Source organism: Mauremys reevesii, linkage group 3 (assembly GCF_016161935.1).
Source record: "Mauremys reevesii isolate NIE-2019 linkage group 3, ASM1616193v1, whole genome shotgun sequence".
In the NCBI taxonomy this organism is placed as follows: Eukaryota; Metazoa; Chordata; order Testudines; family Geoemydidae; genus Mauremys; species Mauremys reevesii.
In genome coordinates this window covers 118,572,516-118,589,889 of record NC_052625.1, presented here as the reverse complement: position 1 = coordinate 118,589,889, position 17,374 = coordinate 118,572,516, and the positions used below count along the sequence as shown (strand labels likewise).

The following is a 17,374-nucleotide window of genomic DNA, read 5'->3' as shown; positions in this document are numbered from 1 at the left end:
AGCTATGATCAGCAGAGGCACTCATACTGGAGGTCCCTGAGTACAGCAGAGATAGATCTGCTGGTGGCTCACTATCAACTATGGAATGTTCTTTCCCTGATTTGTAAGAGCCCAAATTTATTAACCTTCCAGGCATTTTGCAAGGCCCTCCTTAATTCATGGCCATTTGGGAGTGTATGCAATGAGGATTGGGTAGGATAGATTTCATAACTGTGATGTAATGGAGTTATTGGGGGATTAATGGATTATTCTTGTAGGTGGTCAGGAGTGGATTTTAGTGGTTGGGCGTAACAGCTGATTATTGTGCCACTTTAAACATTGGAAGGAGCACATCAGCAATAGGAAGGAAGTTGCTAATATGTATGTTTTAAAAATCAGAATAAATAAATTTAATATGAAAAATAAAGACTACAGTCAGTACAGAAGCTCCTGTGTTATCATTTTCAATATTAAATTAAATTCACTATATGTCATCCCCACATTTTGCATTTTTAATGTGCCAAACCTTTTAATATTGACTATGCATTAAATACAGAGGTAATCAGAGGCAAAATTGGAAGTTTGGACAGCTGGCAGATATGAGAGGTGGCTTTGGATTGTAGGATAATCACAGTAACTGAACATCAGAATGGCCATACTGGGTCAGACCAAAGGTCCATCTATCCCAGTTTCCTGCCTTCCGACAGTGGCCAATGCCAGGTGCCCCAGAGGAAATGAACAGAACAAGTAATCATCAAATGACCGATCCCCTGTTGTCCATTCCAGTTACTGGCAAACCATCCCTGCCCGTCCTGGCTAATAGCCATTGATGGATCTATCCCCCATTAATTTATCTAGTTCTTTTTTGAACCTTGTTATAGTCTTGGCCTTCACAACCTCATCTGGAAAGAGTTCCACAGGTTGACTATGTGCTGTGTGAAGAAATACTTCCTTTTGTTTGTTTTAAACCTGCTGCCTATTAATTTCATAGTTCTTGTGTTATGAGAAGGAGTAAATAACTCTCCCTTATTTACTTTCTTCCCACCACTCATGATTTTATAGACCTTTATCATATCCCCCCCTTAGTCATCTCTTTTCCAAACTGAAAAGTCCCAATCTTATTAATCTCTCCTCGTACAGAAACCATTCCATACCCCTAATCATTTTTGTGCCCTTTTCTGAACCTTTTCCAATTCCAATACATCTTTTCTGAGATGGAATGACCACATCTGCATGCAGTATTCAAGATGTGGGCGTAGTACCGTGGATTTATAGCGAGGCAATATGACATCTTCTGTTTTTTTCTGTTAGCTTTTTTGACTGCCGCTGCACATTGAATAGATGTTTTCAGAAATCTATCCACCATTACTCCAAGATCTCTTTCTTGAGTGGTAACAGCTAATTTAGGCCCCATCATTTTATATGTATAGTTGGGATTATGTTTTCCAACGTGCATTACTTTGCATTTATCACCATTGAATTTAATCTGCCATTTTATTGCCCAGTCACCCAGTTTTGTGAGATCCCTTTGTAGCTCTTCGCAGTCTGCTTTGGACTTAACTATCTTGAGTAGTTTTGTATCATCTGCAAATGTTGACACCTCACTGTTTCCCCTTTTTCCAGATCATTTATGAATAAATTAAATAGTACTGGTGCCTGTACAGACCCCTGGAGGACACCACTATTTACCTCTCTCCATTCTGAAAATTGACCATTTATTCTTACCCTTTGTTTCCTATCTTTTAATCAGTTACCAATTCTTGAGACGACTTGCCTTCTTATCCCATGACAGCTTACTTTGCTTAAGAGCCTTTGGTAAGGGACCTTGTCAAACGCTTTCTGGAAAATCTAAATACACTGTATCCACTGGATCCCCCTTAACCACATCCTTATTGACCCCCTCAAAGAATTCTAATAGATTGGTGAGGCATGATTTCCCTTTACAAAAAACATGTTTACTCTTCCCCTGTTCATCTATGTGTCTGACAATTCTGCTCTTTACTACAGTTTCAAACAGTTTGCCCAGTACTGAAGTTGGGCTTACTGGCCTGTAATTGTCGAGGTCACCTCTGGAGCCCTTTTTAAAAATTAGTATCACATTAGCTAGCCTCCAGTCATTTGGTACAGAAGCTGATTTAAATGATAATTAGTAGTTCTGCAATTTCACATTTGAGTTCCTTCAGAACTCTTGGGTGAATACCATCTGGGCCTGGTGACTTATTACTGTTTAGTTTATCAATTTGTTCCAAAACCTCCTCTATTAACACCTCAATCTGGGACAGCTCCTCAGATTTGTCACCTAAAAAGAATGTCTCAGGTTTGGGACTCTCCCTCACATCCTCAGTCATGAAGACCAATGCAAAGAATTAATTTAGTTTCTCTGCAATGGTCTTATCATCCTTAAATGTTCCTTTAGCATCTCGATCGTCCAGTGGCCCCACTGGTTGTTTAGCGGGTTTCCTGCTTCTGATGTACTTAACAATTGAAACATTTTGCTATTATTTTTTGAGTCTTTAGCTAGCTGTTCTTCAAATTCTTTTTTTGGCCTTCCTAATTATATTTTTACACTTACCTTGCCAGAGTTTATGCTCCTTTCTATTTTCCTCACTAGGATTTAACTTCCACTTTTTAAAGGATGCCTTTATGCCTTTCACTGCTTCTCTTACTTTGTTATTTAGCCACGGTGGCACTTTCTTGGTTCTCTTACTATGTTTTTTAATTTGGGGTATACATTTAAGTTGAGCCTCTGTTATGGTGTCTTTTAAAAGTTTCCATGTAGCTTGCACTTTTGGCACTCTAACTTTTAATTTCTGTTTTACTATCTTCCTCATTTTGTGTAGTCCCCCTTTCTGAAATTAAATGCTTCCATGTTCGGCTGCCGTGGTGTTTTCCTTGCCACAGGGATGTTAAATGTAATTATATTATGGTCACTATTACCAAGCGGTCCAGCTATATTCACCTCTTGGACCAGATCCTGTGCTCCACTTAAGACTAAATCATGAATTGTCTTTCCTCTTGTGGGTTCCAGGACTGGCTGCTCCAAGACACAGTCATTTAAGGAGTCAAAAACATTATCTGTGCATCCTGTCCTGAGGTGACATGTACCCAGTCAATATGGTGATAGTTGAAATCCCCCATTATTATTGAGTTTTTTGTTTGTATAGCTTCTCTAATATCCCTGAACATTTCACATTCGCTATCACCATCTTGGTCAGGTGGTCGTTAATATATCCCTACTGCTATATTATTATTACAGCATTGAATTACTATCCATAGAGATTCTATGGTACAGTTTGGTTCATTTAAGATTTTTATTTCATTTGATTCTATGCTTTCTTTCAGATACAGTGCTACTCCCCCACCAGCACGACCTGTTCTGTTCTTCCGATATATTTTGTATCTTGGTATTACTATGTCCTATTGACTATCCTCATTCCACCAATTGGCCTTCTAAACCCAGGGTTGTGAGTTCAATCCCTGAGGGGGCCATTTAGGGATCTGGGGCAAAAATCTGTCTGGGGATTGGTCCTGCTTTGAGCAGGGGGTTGGACTAGATGACCTTCTGAGGTCCCTTCCAATCCTGATATTCTATGATTCTAAGTTTCAGTGATGTCTATTATATCAATATCTTCATTTAATACGGGGCATTCTAGTTCCCCCATCTTATTATTTAGATTTCTAACATTTGTATATAAGCACTTAAAATTTGTCACTGGATGTTTCTGTAAAATAATGAGCCGTGAAGGATCAACGTTGACATTTAAATTGTTGTTTATTGTTTTCAGAGTTAAGACCCAACCAACATGCATAGTGCTGTTCACACATCTGAATTCCTGGGCCTGATTCTTAATTTTGTAGTAATTTATATCTGTGCTAAGTTAGTATCAGCTAATGTGAGTGTAAGTTAGGGTGTAAAATGCAGTGTGGGCATATTTTACATCCACTTTTCTGGAAAATAATGTCCCAGTTCACATAAGCAGGTGTTTAACTTTAAGCATGTGGTTAAGTATTTTGTTTAATAGGGATGGTTTGCAGAATTGGAGCCTAAATAACTATACAAGTTGCAAGGCAATGACGAACTAGGCCCCTGATCTATAATTCTGATGTGCTGTATATAGTGTAATATAGTATTATGTGTACATGACACAAATTTAGTTACTGCTTTATTTATACCTGTGTTCAGGTCTGTCCTTACCCATATGCAAAGTACGCAGCTGCGTAGGGCACCAGGAAACTTGGGGCACCACATTTCCTGGTGCCCCTGCGTACTGCTCCAGCCCCTGCCCCGCCTCTTCCTCAGGCTCCCCGCCCCAGCCCTGCCTCTTCCCACCCCTGCCCCCACTCCACCCCTTCCCCAAAGCCCACGCCCTGCTCCGCCCTGCCTCTTCCCACCCCTGCTCCACCCTTTCCTGCCCCTGCTCAGCCCCAGCTGGGCCTGCACTCACCTGCGGTGGGAAGTGCAGGGACCCAGCTCCAGCCACGACACTGGTGAGTGCTGGGGGGTGGTTCCCTCCTTCCCCACCAAGACAGCCCCCCCCCAGAGGCCTGGGGACAGCTCTCCCCGCCCGCACGGAGGCCTGCCCCCCTCCCATGGGTAGGGCCCCAGAATAGCTAGGGACAGCCCAGCCTGTGTTCCTCTGTTTTCAAGGAACTTCCAAGGAACTCATCATCTTGTGCTATTGCAGCTTTATTTAGATACCACATTAAAAACTAGAGGCCGTCAGTAATGAAACTTCCTGCACAAGTTTACATAGACGTGCCATAATGATGGCCCTGGTCTCTGTTTCCTACTCCTTTCCAGGACAGGCTTGACAACTTTTTGTTAAATAAAAGAATTTTTGTCAGGATTCAGCTTTCAAACAGCAAACGGAGTCAGGTGTTTTGTTTTGTTTTTTTAAAGAGTTTGGCACGACTTGGTTATAAACACGCACAAAAATAAATAAATATAAGGGAGAATACCGGGAAGATGGGAAATGATCCACAGCATAGTCACTGAGCCATGTCATTACATGCTTCGGAAAATTGAGGGTTCAAATTTCTAGACCAAAGAAGGAAAAATACTTTGGGCCAGATCCTCAGCTGCTCTGAAAGAGGCACAGCTCCACTCATTTCAATTATATGAGCTGGGCCTTTATTTGCTGTCATTTACCCTCTAGGAAATGTTTTAGCTGTATGTACTTTACATTATCTTTATTATTTGCACTTCAGCAGCCTTTAGAGGTCTGAACAGAGTTGAGAATCACATTGTGGTTTATACATATATATACACACACACTGTCTATACACAATGGGCTTAAATTGCAGCAAGGGCAGTTTAGGTTGGACATTAGGAAAAACTTCCTAACTGTCAAAGTGGTTAAGCACTGGAATAAATTCCCTAGGGAGGTTGTGGAATCTCCATCACTGGGGATTTTTAAGAGCAGGTTGGACAAACACCTGTTAGGGATGGTCTAGATAATACTTAGTCCTGCCTTGAGTGCAGGGGACTGGGCTAGATGACCTCTTGAGGTCCCTTCCAGCCCTATGATTCTATGATAGTGAGAGAGGAGTTCTATCCCAAAGAGCTTACAGTCTAAATAGACAAAAAAGGTTACCGTATATACTCATTCATAAGCCGAATATTTTGGTAAAAAAAGTGACGCATCAAAGAGCGGGGGTCGGCTTATAAACAGGTCTACACCAAAATTTGATGATTTTAAACCCTATGGAATCATTGAATTGAATATCTAATACATTGTCATTTTGTTTACCTGGTGCGTCTGCAGGCCCGGAGCCCCTCAGCTCCCATTGGCTGGGAACAGCAAACCGCGGCCACTGGGAGCTGAGGGGCTCCGTGCCTGTGAACGCTCCAGGTAAACAAAACGTCCAGGCCCGCTAGCAGCTTACCCTAACGGGCCAGGAGCCAAAGTTTGCCAATCCCTGAAATATAGGGTCGGCTTATGAAAGGGTCATACAGTTTTTGCTATTTTTACCTAACCATCTTGGAGGGTTGGCTTATAAAAGAACGGACTAATGGTAAGTGATTTGCCCAAGCTCACATAGCAAGTCAGTGGCAGAGCTTACAGCTTAGAAGTCTTGAGTCCCAGACCACATCAATGCTCAACATATAGTCGCTACTTCAACTTTGGGAGGAGAACAAGGACCACAATCATCATTAAGTAACCTTCCGTTTTATAATATTTGTATGAGCTTTCAGTGTAAAACAGAGGAAGTCCACATGTTCACTCTTCACAGATAAACAATACTGACTTGAAGTTTATTTAACATCAAATTCTCAAACCTCTTTTTTGTTGTAACCTAGAAATATTTCATTTACATTCTTGCATATGGTTAACATGACAGTCGCAAGGTTTCTTGGTCTGGAATTTCATCTACTGTACCTTACAAATGTCAATATCTGCCTGAGGGGGAGGGATTGTTGCTATTATTTAAAATGTGTATACTGTGCCATATATATATATAGCGTTTGCATAGCAAATAACTCTTGTTGTAAACTAAGAGTAAAATAACTTGAAAAAATGTGATGTGAATGAGATAAGAATCAGGTCCAAGTTTCTATTTGAAGGAGCCCACTCATGTTTGAGTAGATTATTATTTAAAAAACATTAAATTGCTTTAAGTACCACTAAATTACTCATGCACTTTGCCACAGTAAATAGTAATTTTCTAGGACCTATACAAACACATTTTTTGCTCTCTCTTATGACTCTGCGTCCTCATTTACTGATGGGCAGATATTAACTAATGAAAATGGAGCTATGCTGATTTACACCAACTGAGGATTTGGCCCAATATCCTCTTTCCTATGTCAGTCACTGATAGTTCTATACATGAACAAAGCTCCGCCGCTGGAGTAAATCAACTTAGTTCCATTGCTTCAGTAGCGGTATGCTGCTTTACACCTGCTGAAGATTTTGCCCAGAGTTGTTTGGTCTAATAAAAAACTACATGTGTATTCTTGATTAAAGCAATTTTGCTTGCAAGTGAGTCTCTTTTCACTGAACATGGCCCCGTTGCGAATGGAAATTTCTTTAAAATGGAACCAGTTTAGAAACCATAATTAAATGTTTGCACACTCATATTCCAAGCCTTTCAAATTCCATTGGGAATATTCTACCCCACATATGAATATGTTATTTCTATTTCATAAGATTAAAGAAACTGTATATCTAGTTACTGTATGATGTAATATTATCCACATGATGGTCCCAATTAGCTCTTCACAAAGCTTCCTAATGTTATTTTGATCTGGTTAGCAGTGGTTTCAATTTATTTATAACTGTTTAACTGAACTTTGGCACTGATTTGCATTTTGCAGGATCTGATGTTGTGAAATATATTACTAAAATCAGTCAATGTTCTTGGTGAATAAACTAGACGGTGATATTATCAATCACTGCAAAAGCTAGCATATGAGTCATCATCATAAGAGCTGCTAAATATCTGCCCAAAGCATGTCAACAAACCTGTTTTAAAGCCTTACAAGGCATTACCTTTATGTCAGCGCAGATTGATCATGTAGCATCTAAGGAAAGTTCCCATGTCCTAAAAGCAATTGAAAACAATGGGATCTTATGAATGCTCCCTCTAACCAAAAGGCCAATCACTGCTTTTGTTACAGTATGTAAATAGCTACAAATCAACAAAGACTTCTGTGGTGAAATCAGCAGGTGGTCAGTGCTTCCAGGAAGCAAAAACACAACTGTGTAATATCTGAAGTAATGATCACAGCCAGCTTCAGCATTTTCAAGTAGGTCTGCAGCACAGTTTTTCAGCCCCACTCCAACATACTTGGTTCTTGTTCATTGTGATCATACACTTATGCTTCAAACTGGCTGTAGGGTTTTGGGGAAGATCAGCAAGATAATTGTTTGAGGGTCTTGTGATTGTCTCCAGTGTCCCCTACAGCAGGAAAAGCAGAGCCCAGATGCTTCGTTGGTGTGTCTGCATAGCTCTATCAGGCAGGGGACCTGTAGGAAAAAAATAGCATGTGATCTTATAATTAAAGACTGTATCATAATGGACATACACAAGGAGGCTGAATGAAAGATGCACAAGCATTTACTCACCAGCCACTCTTCTAGGCTGTCCTTTCCTGTGGTCATAGGACCAATGGCAGTTTCCCAGAGAGGTTGAGAATCAATGCAAGTAGCTATGGGGTAGCAGTACAATGAGCCTGGGGCAGCCATAGCACTCCTGGGATAGCCTGAAAGTCTGGAAATTGGTCAGGAGTCTTCTCAAAAATTGAGTGTAGCTCTAAAGGGGACCACGAATAACAGAGAGATCCCTTTAGGGGGAAAAACCGGCCAAATGTTCCACCCTTGCACTGATTACATTTCAAGACACTCTTTGCAACAAGAATTGCTGGGAATGTTCCTATTTTTAAGATGGAATCTAGTGATCTCAATACCTGGAGGACCCAGGATGTCATACTTGATAGGCCTCAAAGGCTCTACTTACTCTATGGACCTTACCTCAGCAAAACATACACTGAAACCAAACGTGCAGGATTGGACCCATTGGGTGAAATCCTGCCTCCTGTGAAGTCAACAGGGACAATATTTCACCTATTGTTTCCCATCCTTGCATGAAATAACCCCTAATTCACTAGATTTCCTGACAGAGGTGCTGTGACTGATCATTCCTAAATAGAAATATTTTATAATGCAAGAAATACAGTGGCTGGCAAATAAATGGAAATTACTCATCATAGAAGGTGCCTCAAAGTTCTGAATATAGAAGATTAATAAAGCTGTGGGGAGCCAGTTTACATGAATCATGAATGATTGCATGTAATTCACTAAAATAGCTGCAAAATGGGAGTGAGATTAGTGCTGTCCATTAATCTAAAGGCTGCCCCTTGTGAGAAGAGCAGTGTGCAAAAACCTCAGTAATTCAAGCATGAGTCAAGGAAACTAAAAATATATGAATTTCTGGCAGGACAATTTTTAACTTCAGAGTTGCTAAAAAAAATGCCACAATTGGCAAATAACAAAGAGCAGAAATAAAAGCTGATATCTATGGACCATTCCCCAGGATCAGTAGCTTTGTTTGCCTGAAGGAAGGCCCTATAAAATATGCACAGTCCTTTATTAGGTGCTGGGGAAAAAAACTGTCCCAGTTGCATAAAATTTGCTTCTCACACTAGACAATGAGAACTAATTACATATATCAGACAATTTGTGCAACATGTTTATTTGGGAAGGTACTGTGAGCAAAATTCAGGATGCCAGCCACACCCTCGAGAATGAACTGCACTGGAGTGGTTTCAGATTTACAAAAGAGTAGCTGAGAACAGACTTTAGCTCCAAGCCTTACTCCTATTAGAGCTGTATGAAAAACAACTGGCACCACTAGCAAACACTAATTTTTTGTGGTTTTACTTTTTCAGACTAAGGGCCCCATTCACACACTGACATTGCATTTATATTGGTGTCACTCACTGGCATCAAAAAGCTTTTATAGTTGTAGTGTGGGAGTGAAGTGAGATCAGAATCAGGCCCTAAATGGAAAAGAAATAATTGAGAATAAAAACACTCTTGGCCACTTGGCCTCAAAGCACTGATTTCATTTTCCAACTCTAGGAAGAAGAAGGAGAATACCCTGGAAAATAGAGATTATAGTATTAGAATTAGAGTAACACCTAGAGGCTTCAACTGGGATGAGGGTCCCATTGTGCAAAGCACTAGACAAAGACATAGTAAGAGGCAGTCGCTGCGGTAAAGAGTTTACAATCTAGAGTCAAAATACAAAGGGCAAGAGGGGAAACAGAAGCATGGAGAGATGAAGTGACTTGCCCAAGGTCAGTCTCATAGGATGTCCTGACTTCCATTCCAATGCCTTAACTTTGGGACCACACTGTCTCTGAATCTCCTGTTCACACTGTGAGGAGGTGTCAATCCTGTTGCAGATAGAATCTGAATCTGGTTGAATGTCCTCCCATTCATTTTAGTTTCCAGAAATGGTGTTACAATTATAACCAAATATGTGTGCTCTGCTTTGTTTTTTATTCTCACAGGCCCTGGAGAAAGGGCGTGAAGCTCCACTCTGTGCAAGTGTTGCTAAATATCAGAGTTGTAAAAATCATTCACCATGAATAGTTTATTAGACGCATTTTTCTTCTTTTTCTGCAATTTACTCCAGTGTATTGCTTATTGGAAATTTTATATACTGGGTAATTCTGGTGAATAAATCTTGATTTGTAGAGCATTTGCAAGCAGTTTGTTATGATTATTAGCTCCTCAAAATGAGAAATTAGAGAGCAGTTTACATTATATGGGTAGGTCAAATTATATATTTCTGTTCCCTGATTGGATAAGCCCAACTCTTAGAATCAGGTTAATCGAGGGTGACAGAACCAAGGGGTTGGGGCGTGCTAGTGCCCTCCAATAGAATATTATGGGAGCTGATTTATGTTTCCACCCCCACATGTCACAAACTGTGTGGATCAGTCTGCTCAGGGCAAGAAAGCTGCTGGGGGCAGAGAAGACCGCAGGACTCAAAGGGGCTGGAACAGATGCTAAGGCTGCCACACACTTCAGAGCCGGGCCATGGAACAGATAGGAACTGGGGTGATCAGGCCTGGACCAGAAGCAGCTACTCCTGGCAAGGGGGATACGAATTGCAAGGACCCCAGTTCCCAAGCCCAGCCATCTCCCCCCAGCAACACCCAGTAGCTCCCCTCACTCCCCACAGAAGACACCTACACTAATTCCCCTTTCTATCCCTGACACCCTGACTTCCCCCTGCCCCCCCTTCCCCATTCCCAGTGCAGAGCATGAGCATTCAGAGACGAGAAGAGGAGAGAACTGGTTCTTTCTCATACATGTTTAAATAAACCAAAAGCCACAAATGTTCTTTCAGTCCCACCAAAACACTGAGAAGTGCACAGTTTGGTGTGGGATGTGTCATATATAGAAAGAAATAACTCTCATGGGGCATACAGGCTCAGCATCTTTAGTATGGTTCTTAGCATATTTAGGTTCAGTATGCACCTCTGACCCCCTTCAAAGGGAGCTTCTGTCATCTATGATGGCTAGGAATTCAAAACTTACTTTCTGCAAATATTACCCACTATTAGATAATACTTCACTGTTGCTGTTTCTGCAGACATTCCTGACAGAAAACTTACTTGCGCAAGTATTCACAAAAAGTCAATGTAAAGGGGTGCAAATGTAAGGGAAGTGAATTTGTTTAAACGTGTGCATGACCTATTTCTGCAAATTGTTTTTGCAGCATTTGTCTAGGTTTGCAAAATATCCAAACTAACTTTTCATAGCTTCCAACAGAATATTCAGTGAGGAGAAACATGGAGAGAGCTGATGCAAACTCAGGACCAGATCTGGAGCATGCCAAAGCCGGCAGAGGCTAGGTTTACCAGTCAATGGTTCCTGTGCATAGTGGAATCCTGAGATCATGCAGAACTGGTTATGCTAGCTTTGCATCACTCCCCAGCTCCTTGCCGTAAAGGGTGTGGCCAGGGTACGTGCCTGGAACAGTTTAGGCTATGTCTGCAACAGGGGGTGTGATTCATAGCTCTCACTGAGCTAGCATGTTAAAAATAATAGTGTAGCTGCAGTAGCATGGGCAGCAGCAAGCAGTGGCACAGGCTAGCCCTCCCTCTCCCCCCAAGTACTTGCCCACAGGGTTTGGGTGGGTTTGCACTGGGAGCAACTAGCCCATGCACTGCTCGCCATGCCTGTGCTTCTGCAACTACACTACTATGTTTAGCACTCTAGCTCAATGAGAACTAGTGCAATTATGTCTGCTCCAGTTGGGAATCATTCCCCCACCTCCAAGTGTAGACATACCCTTGAAGACTTGAGGCTGCTCTACGTTTCTCCTGTGGGCTGGACAGGCATCTCTATCCCCAAACCATTCCTGCATCAGAAGCAGTCCCCTCAGGATATGGCCCTGAAAGTCTGAGTCTCAGTCATACTTAGACTTCTATGTCTACCTCTTTTTCTTGAAGATCCATACCAATTTTAAGGGTGATTGAAATCTTTTAGCTTTGAAGAGGCAACTGAATTCTCAGTTGTCAGAACTCAGACAAGCCTTTACCAAAGTGAACAGTCCCATTGGGGTCAGTTGGATGACTTGTGTGAATAAGGGCTATTCTAGATCTTAGATTAGCATCTTGCACCAAAACTAATTATACTATACAGTGCAAGGAACATATAAACCACAACTATGGATGTCGAAAAGACAACACAAGTAATATCAGCTTTCTCCAAGGTTAGAGAGTTGATCTCTGTTGAAGCTAATCTCTGTGCTGTAACAAGGTTGAATATGCACTGCCTAGTAAATCCGTGCCTACTCCAGCACTTTGAAAACTACACTGCTACAAATCATCATTCTGAAACAAGTTGTGACTGGCTGCTCTGAGATAGAAAAAAAAATGTGAAAAGTTACCAGTCCTCTTAATGCCTGTGTTTCAATGGAGATGCCAGGAATCTTCTACCCACTACTGAAATAGTCTTTATTTTCTGATTGGAAAAGAGATATAAATACAAGCAATTTTAGCTACAAAAGCTTTTTCCTCAGACAATATGATGTCTATAAGAATGGTTTTGCAGAGTTTATACAGTCTATATTTTTATTAGCAGCTCATACTTTTATATGCAATTCATTCGTGTTTGCTAAAAGGCAAATTTCAGGTTTTGGATTTCACAATGTCAATTTTATACACACACTTGCTGGTGGACAAACATATTCCACTGGAATTTTGGGACAGTATCAAAGTTGCATTTAAATAGTTATTAGTTCTGGTCAATTGAATGCATATTATTCTAGGTAGCCATATTCATCACATTAGAATGAAAGCAAATGATTCAGACTGGAATTTATATTATATTGTAATTCCAAAATAAAATGAATCAAAAGTACATTATTGTGCCCTAAGACCTAACAGAAATAAAAAGTGGGAAGTGTCCTCTTTGCAATTTCTTTATTTTTTGTGTGTTTTACTTTCTACTTGTTTATATTGTTGATGTTCATTAATTTTCCAAGCAGCAAGATGATATTAGATATGGGATATCACACATGAAATATGTTGCAAGACAGCTCTGAAGTTAATTTATGTAATGACTGTGCACCTCAAAACTTGAATTTCCACATTACAAACTGAAGCATATGACTTTGCAAGGTAGAGTAGATTACAGAATTTTCATATTTCATGCTGATTCCTCAGATTATTCAATTTGATGATTTTTGGTAAATGAAAAATGCATCATTCTAAAAATATACTCTGTAACTTCTCTCCCTCCAATGCCAATGTTTATAGAAGCTCCATTTGTTATTAGGTTGATAAAGTTTTTGCCTAGACTTACTTTTAATATGTGGGTAACATTGCAATCGACATATCTATTAGAAACATCAGGACTGTCAGTGGTGATTGTAGGCATAGCATTTTAACACTAATACTTAAGAGCATTTGGGGCTATGAGCAAATGTGCTCCACACAAGTCTCAAGATTGGTGTTCTGCTAGCTAAGGGGGTCAGATTCTGTGCTGCATCTCTAAGAGCACAGAACATGCTGCCAAGGAGGAGAAGGGGGTTATGGTGGCTTTAAGCCATCTTTAGGCCCTTTCTGATCCCATGCTGCTCCAGGGGTTGGAGAGGTCCCTGACATAATTTAGACAGCCCTGAGGTTCTGTGTAAGTTATGGCAGCTACCCTATGGGCTGCAGCACTGCCTGGAATCGTCAGAGTGGCATGCTGGCACACCCAGTGTTGTAGTGGTAAAAAAAAATGTGGGTAAACTTACCTAAACTCCATATTCTCCAAATGAAAAGTGAGTAAACTTAGCTTACGCAAGTTTACCCTCGACTACACTGTTAGGTACGCCCTTCCCATTGTGCTATCTTGTGAAGAGGTACTAAGGATGGACGCAACTTTATATCTGTACCCCACAGTATCTGTGCCTGGGGAATCCACCCCTAACTGGATATGGAGCTTTGGAGCCCCTGTATACCACTGCAGACATTTTACCTGGTGTAAAGGAGCCAAAGAAGAGGTGAGGAGCTCAGCCCAGTTACTCTTAGTTTTCCCTTACACAATGCATTAATAGTCCAGATAATCTCATTTTTGGTTGTAGTTTTGGGGGTATTAGATTTTGTCATAATTTTTCATTTCTATCTATATTTGTATCTATATTTACCTCTCTCTCTCTCTATATATATATATATACTCTCCCTCCATTTCCCCTTTTTGTATTTTTTCCATTTTCCAGTGGTAAGCTGGAAAAAGAGGAAATAGGGAAGAGAAAGGAAAAAAATGGAGAGAAAGGGAGAAAATATGAAAAATTCCAAAACATGAATATTTTCAAGAAAAAATTTGTGATACATTTCAGAGAAATGAAAAATCATGTTTATACCTATGAATGAAAAATATTTCAAAACTGTCCATGAAAAAATGTTATCATTTTTTGACCAGCTTTAGCATAAGGATTTAGAGGTGAAAGGACACATACCTCTTTAATAAAACGACCATGTATTATTATTAACATCCTGTTTTCTCAGCTACTTATATGAAAACTCCTTGTTAAGTTCTTACTGGCTGAGTTATTTAAAAAAACCCATTGGTACAGAATGATGTACTAGTATGTATTAATTTTTGAGGTACTTTCTAAAGCAATATTTCTTCTAAAGAACTGATTCAAAGTCACTTGAAGCCACTAGAAAGAGTCCCATTCATTGAACTTTCAGTCAGACCCTCACTTTATAGGATTTTTTTACACTCAGTATTCTCCTAATTCCAGTAATTTTGTTAATATATAAACATGGATGGTCTTTTAACTATATTGTGTATTATATATTCATTAGTTTTAAGATGAATCTTCATAAGTCCATGATTGGAATTATATGGTAGATACCTGTGATAGCAGGTGACTGAACACAAGGAGCCAGGAGGTCCCTTCCTGTCCTGTATCATATGTTCCTATATTATTACTCACCATGTAGGTCCCAATCTGGCAGCTTGCCTTACTCACATGAGTCATTCTACACTAAGTCCTATATGCAAAAGAGCTTCAGTAATAGCTAGACAAGGTTTGACCCTAAAAGCTAATCGCACACTCAGCACAGTTGTCCCAATATTTAGCCAAACAACAGCTTATAATATATCATAAAAACTGAGACCATGCTCTTATGAATATCAGTGTGTGATGTATGTACAGGTTGTGTATAAAAGGTGTGGCAGATCTCTGACCTTGTCCCCATGAGTCCTATGCTTCCAGGCGGTTTATGCTAGCCTCAGTGGCTCACTGTGACCCTCCACGTAGCCCTTCTCTCTCTAGGGCCAGGGTTATAGTCTACTGAGCCCTTTTCATCATAGGCTGCAAGGAGGTTGGTGAGAGAACTCCCACAGTCTCTGTTGTCCCTGGGGGCTTATTTCAGAACAGTTTAGCCTCCTGTCCTGACAGGGGCCTGACTTCCCCTCCCAGGAGATGTTCCTGTAGTGGTGGGTTGGGGGGAACCCGGGCCCACCCTCTACTCCAGGTTCCAGCCCAGGGACCCTAACGGTAGCAGCTGTTGGCAGCCAACCTTTCACTGCCACAGTTGCTACATTTCCCTGGACCACTTCCCCACAGCTCTCCGGCTTCTCCCTTCTTCACCCTTACCTTAGGGCTCCCTTACCGATGGTTTGAGGGTGTCTTCATTAACCAGCCCTTCAGCCACACTTCCTCTCCCTTGGCTCCCCTCTGCCTGACTGGAGTGAGCCCTTTTTATAGTATCTGCGGGGCCTTAATTAAAGTCAGATGGTCACATTAGCTTAATGGGCTCACCTAACTCTTTGCAGGTTAATTAGAGTCAGGTGTTTTCATTAGTCTGGAGCAGGCAGCCCCTGCTCTGGTCAGTCAGGGAACAGAAAACTGTTAATCCAGTGGCCAGTATATCTGCCTTCTGCTAGTCTACTGTACCCAACTGGCCTGGGTCTATCACAAAGGTTATGTATCTGTGCGGCAAATATGGTCCTAAAATATGTTTTGGAGGCAGTGGATAAACAAGCCTAACCTAGAAAATGTGGATTCACCTATCTGACCAGCTTGATTACAGGCAAAGGTCAATTTACATATAAGATAAACAAAGTGCCACTTAGGGGACAGCACCCTCTTATTCTGGATCGGCTGGAGGTGCTGGTATCTTGATGTGAGTGAGAAAGCTGTCTAAGCAAAGATTGTAGCTCGCTAAAGTTGCGTCTTGGAAACTAGAAAGTATATTTTATTGTGTTCCATTTGTAACCATTTTCTGTTTCTGTTGTTTCTGCTTAGTATCAGTCAAATCTATGTTCTTTAATAATAAACATACTCTTAGTTTTACTATAAGCCATCTCAATGCTGTATCTCAAAATGAAATGTGTGTCCTTAGCTGTGCTAACAGGCTGTTGTGTACACTGTCTCTTTAGAGGAAGTGAACTTGGTCATTTCTGTGAGTGTCCAGGGAGAGGGACTGGACACTGTGGAGACAGGTCGCTGGGGAATTCAGCAACTGGAGTTCACTGAATATTACTTTCAAGGAAAGTTTTAGACTGGAAGAATCTCAAGGAGTTTGCTGGTGGGGTGCTGACACACCATTTAAGCTCCAACAAAGTTCTCTCTTGCTGAGACAGAGGGGTAAAACAGTGGCTTACGGTTCTGAGTGTGTCACACTCTGACTATAGTCCTTCTGGCTCTTTTTTTCATCATTGGACAGACAAATATGCTCATACAATGCAAAAGCCAACCACAAGATGCCTATTCATACCTGTAGCACTCCATGTTCCCATTGTTTTGCCTGATAATATATAATTTAGTCCACAAACAGTTTTTTATCATTGGGTCACAGCCATATTTAGCAATAAATTGAACATCAGGACTTGTAATTTTTTAAAGCATCTTTTTAGAATGTTTTTTCTGTAAATGATAATTATAAATTGCATCCCTCACACACATAATTTGTTTATTTGTTTCTCCCATGACTGTGATACTCCAACAGGAAGAGCACATAAACTTCATAATAGTGACCATGGTGATGTATTTTATTATTGCATGTATAGATGAATGGATTGATAGACAGTAAAATTGAATAGCTGCTACAACAGTTTACTTATCCTTCTAACATTTGGCTTCTCATTGTTTAGTAGGAGCCAGGTATTCAAACCAATGCAAGCAGTAATTTTGCAACCTCCATTGCTACTTTGAAAATGTACATGATAGTTATTTTTCTTTGCTGGCTCTTGGCAAAGAAATGAAAAAATAATATGTTTTTTCTCCTAAAAGGGCACATTGGATTTTGATATAAAGAAGACTCTATTCAATAGAATTTGATTAGATTTTTTTTTAGTTTCTATTTGTTATTAATCATGTTATCATTTTCATTCATATACTTTAGGTTCAATTTTGTTAATTATTTGACAAT

The 17,374-nt window shown here is 40.5% G+C and overlaps 1 long non-coding RNA gene across 1 annotated transcript; it reads right to left on the bottom strand.

Moving 5' to 3' along the window:
- Nucleotides 1–6,457: 6,457 nt before the first annotated feature.
- On the bottom strand, nucleotides 6,458–15,661 carry LOC120402291. The gene is made up of 4 exons (XR_005597113.1): nucleotides 15,614–15,661; nucleotides 12,391–12,464; nucleotides 8,049–8,235; nucleotides 6,458–7,949 (listed from the first exon to the last, which is right to left on the bottom strand). It is a non-coding gene; the product is annotated as an uncharacterized LOC120402291 (long non-coding RNA).
- Nucleotides 15,662–17,374: the final 1,713 nt, after the last annotated feature.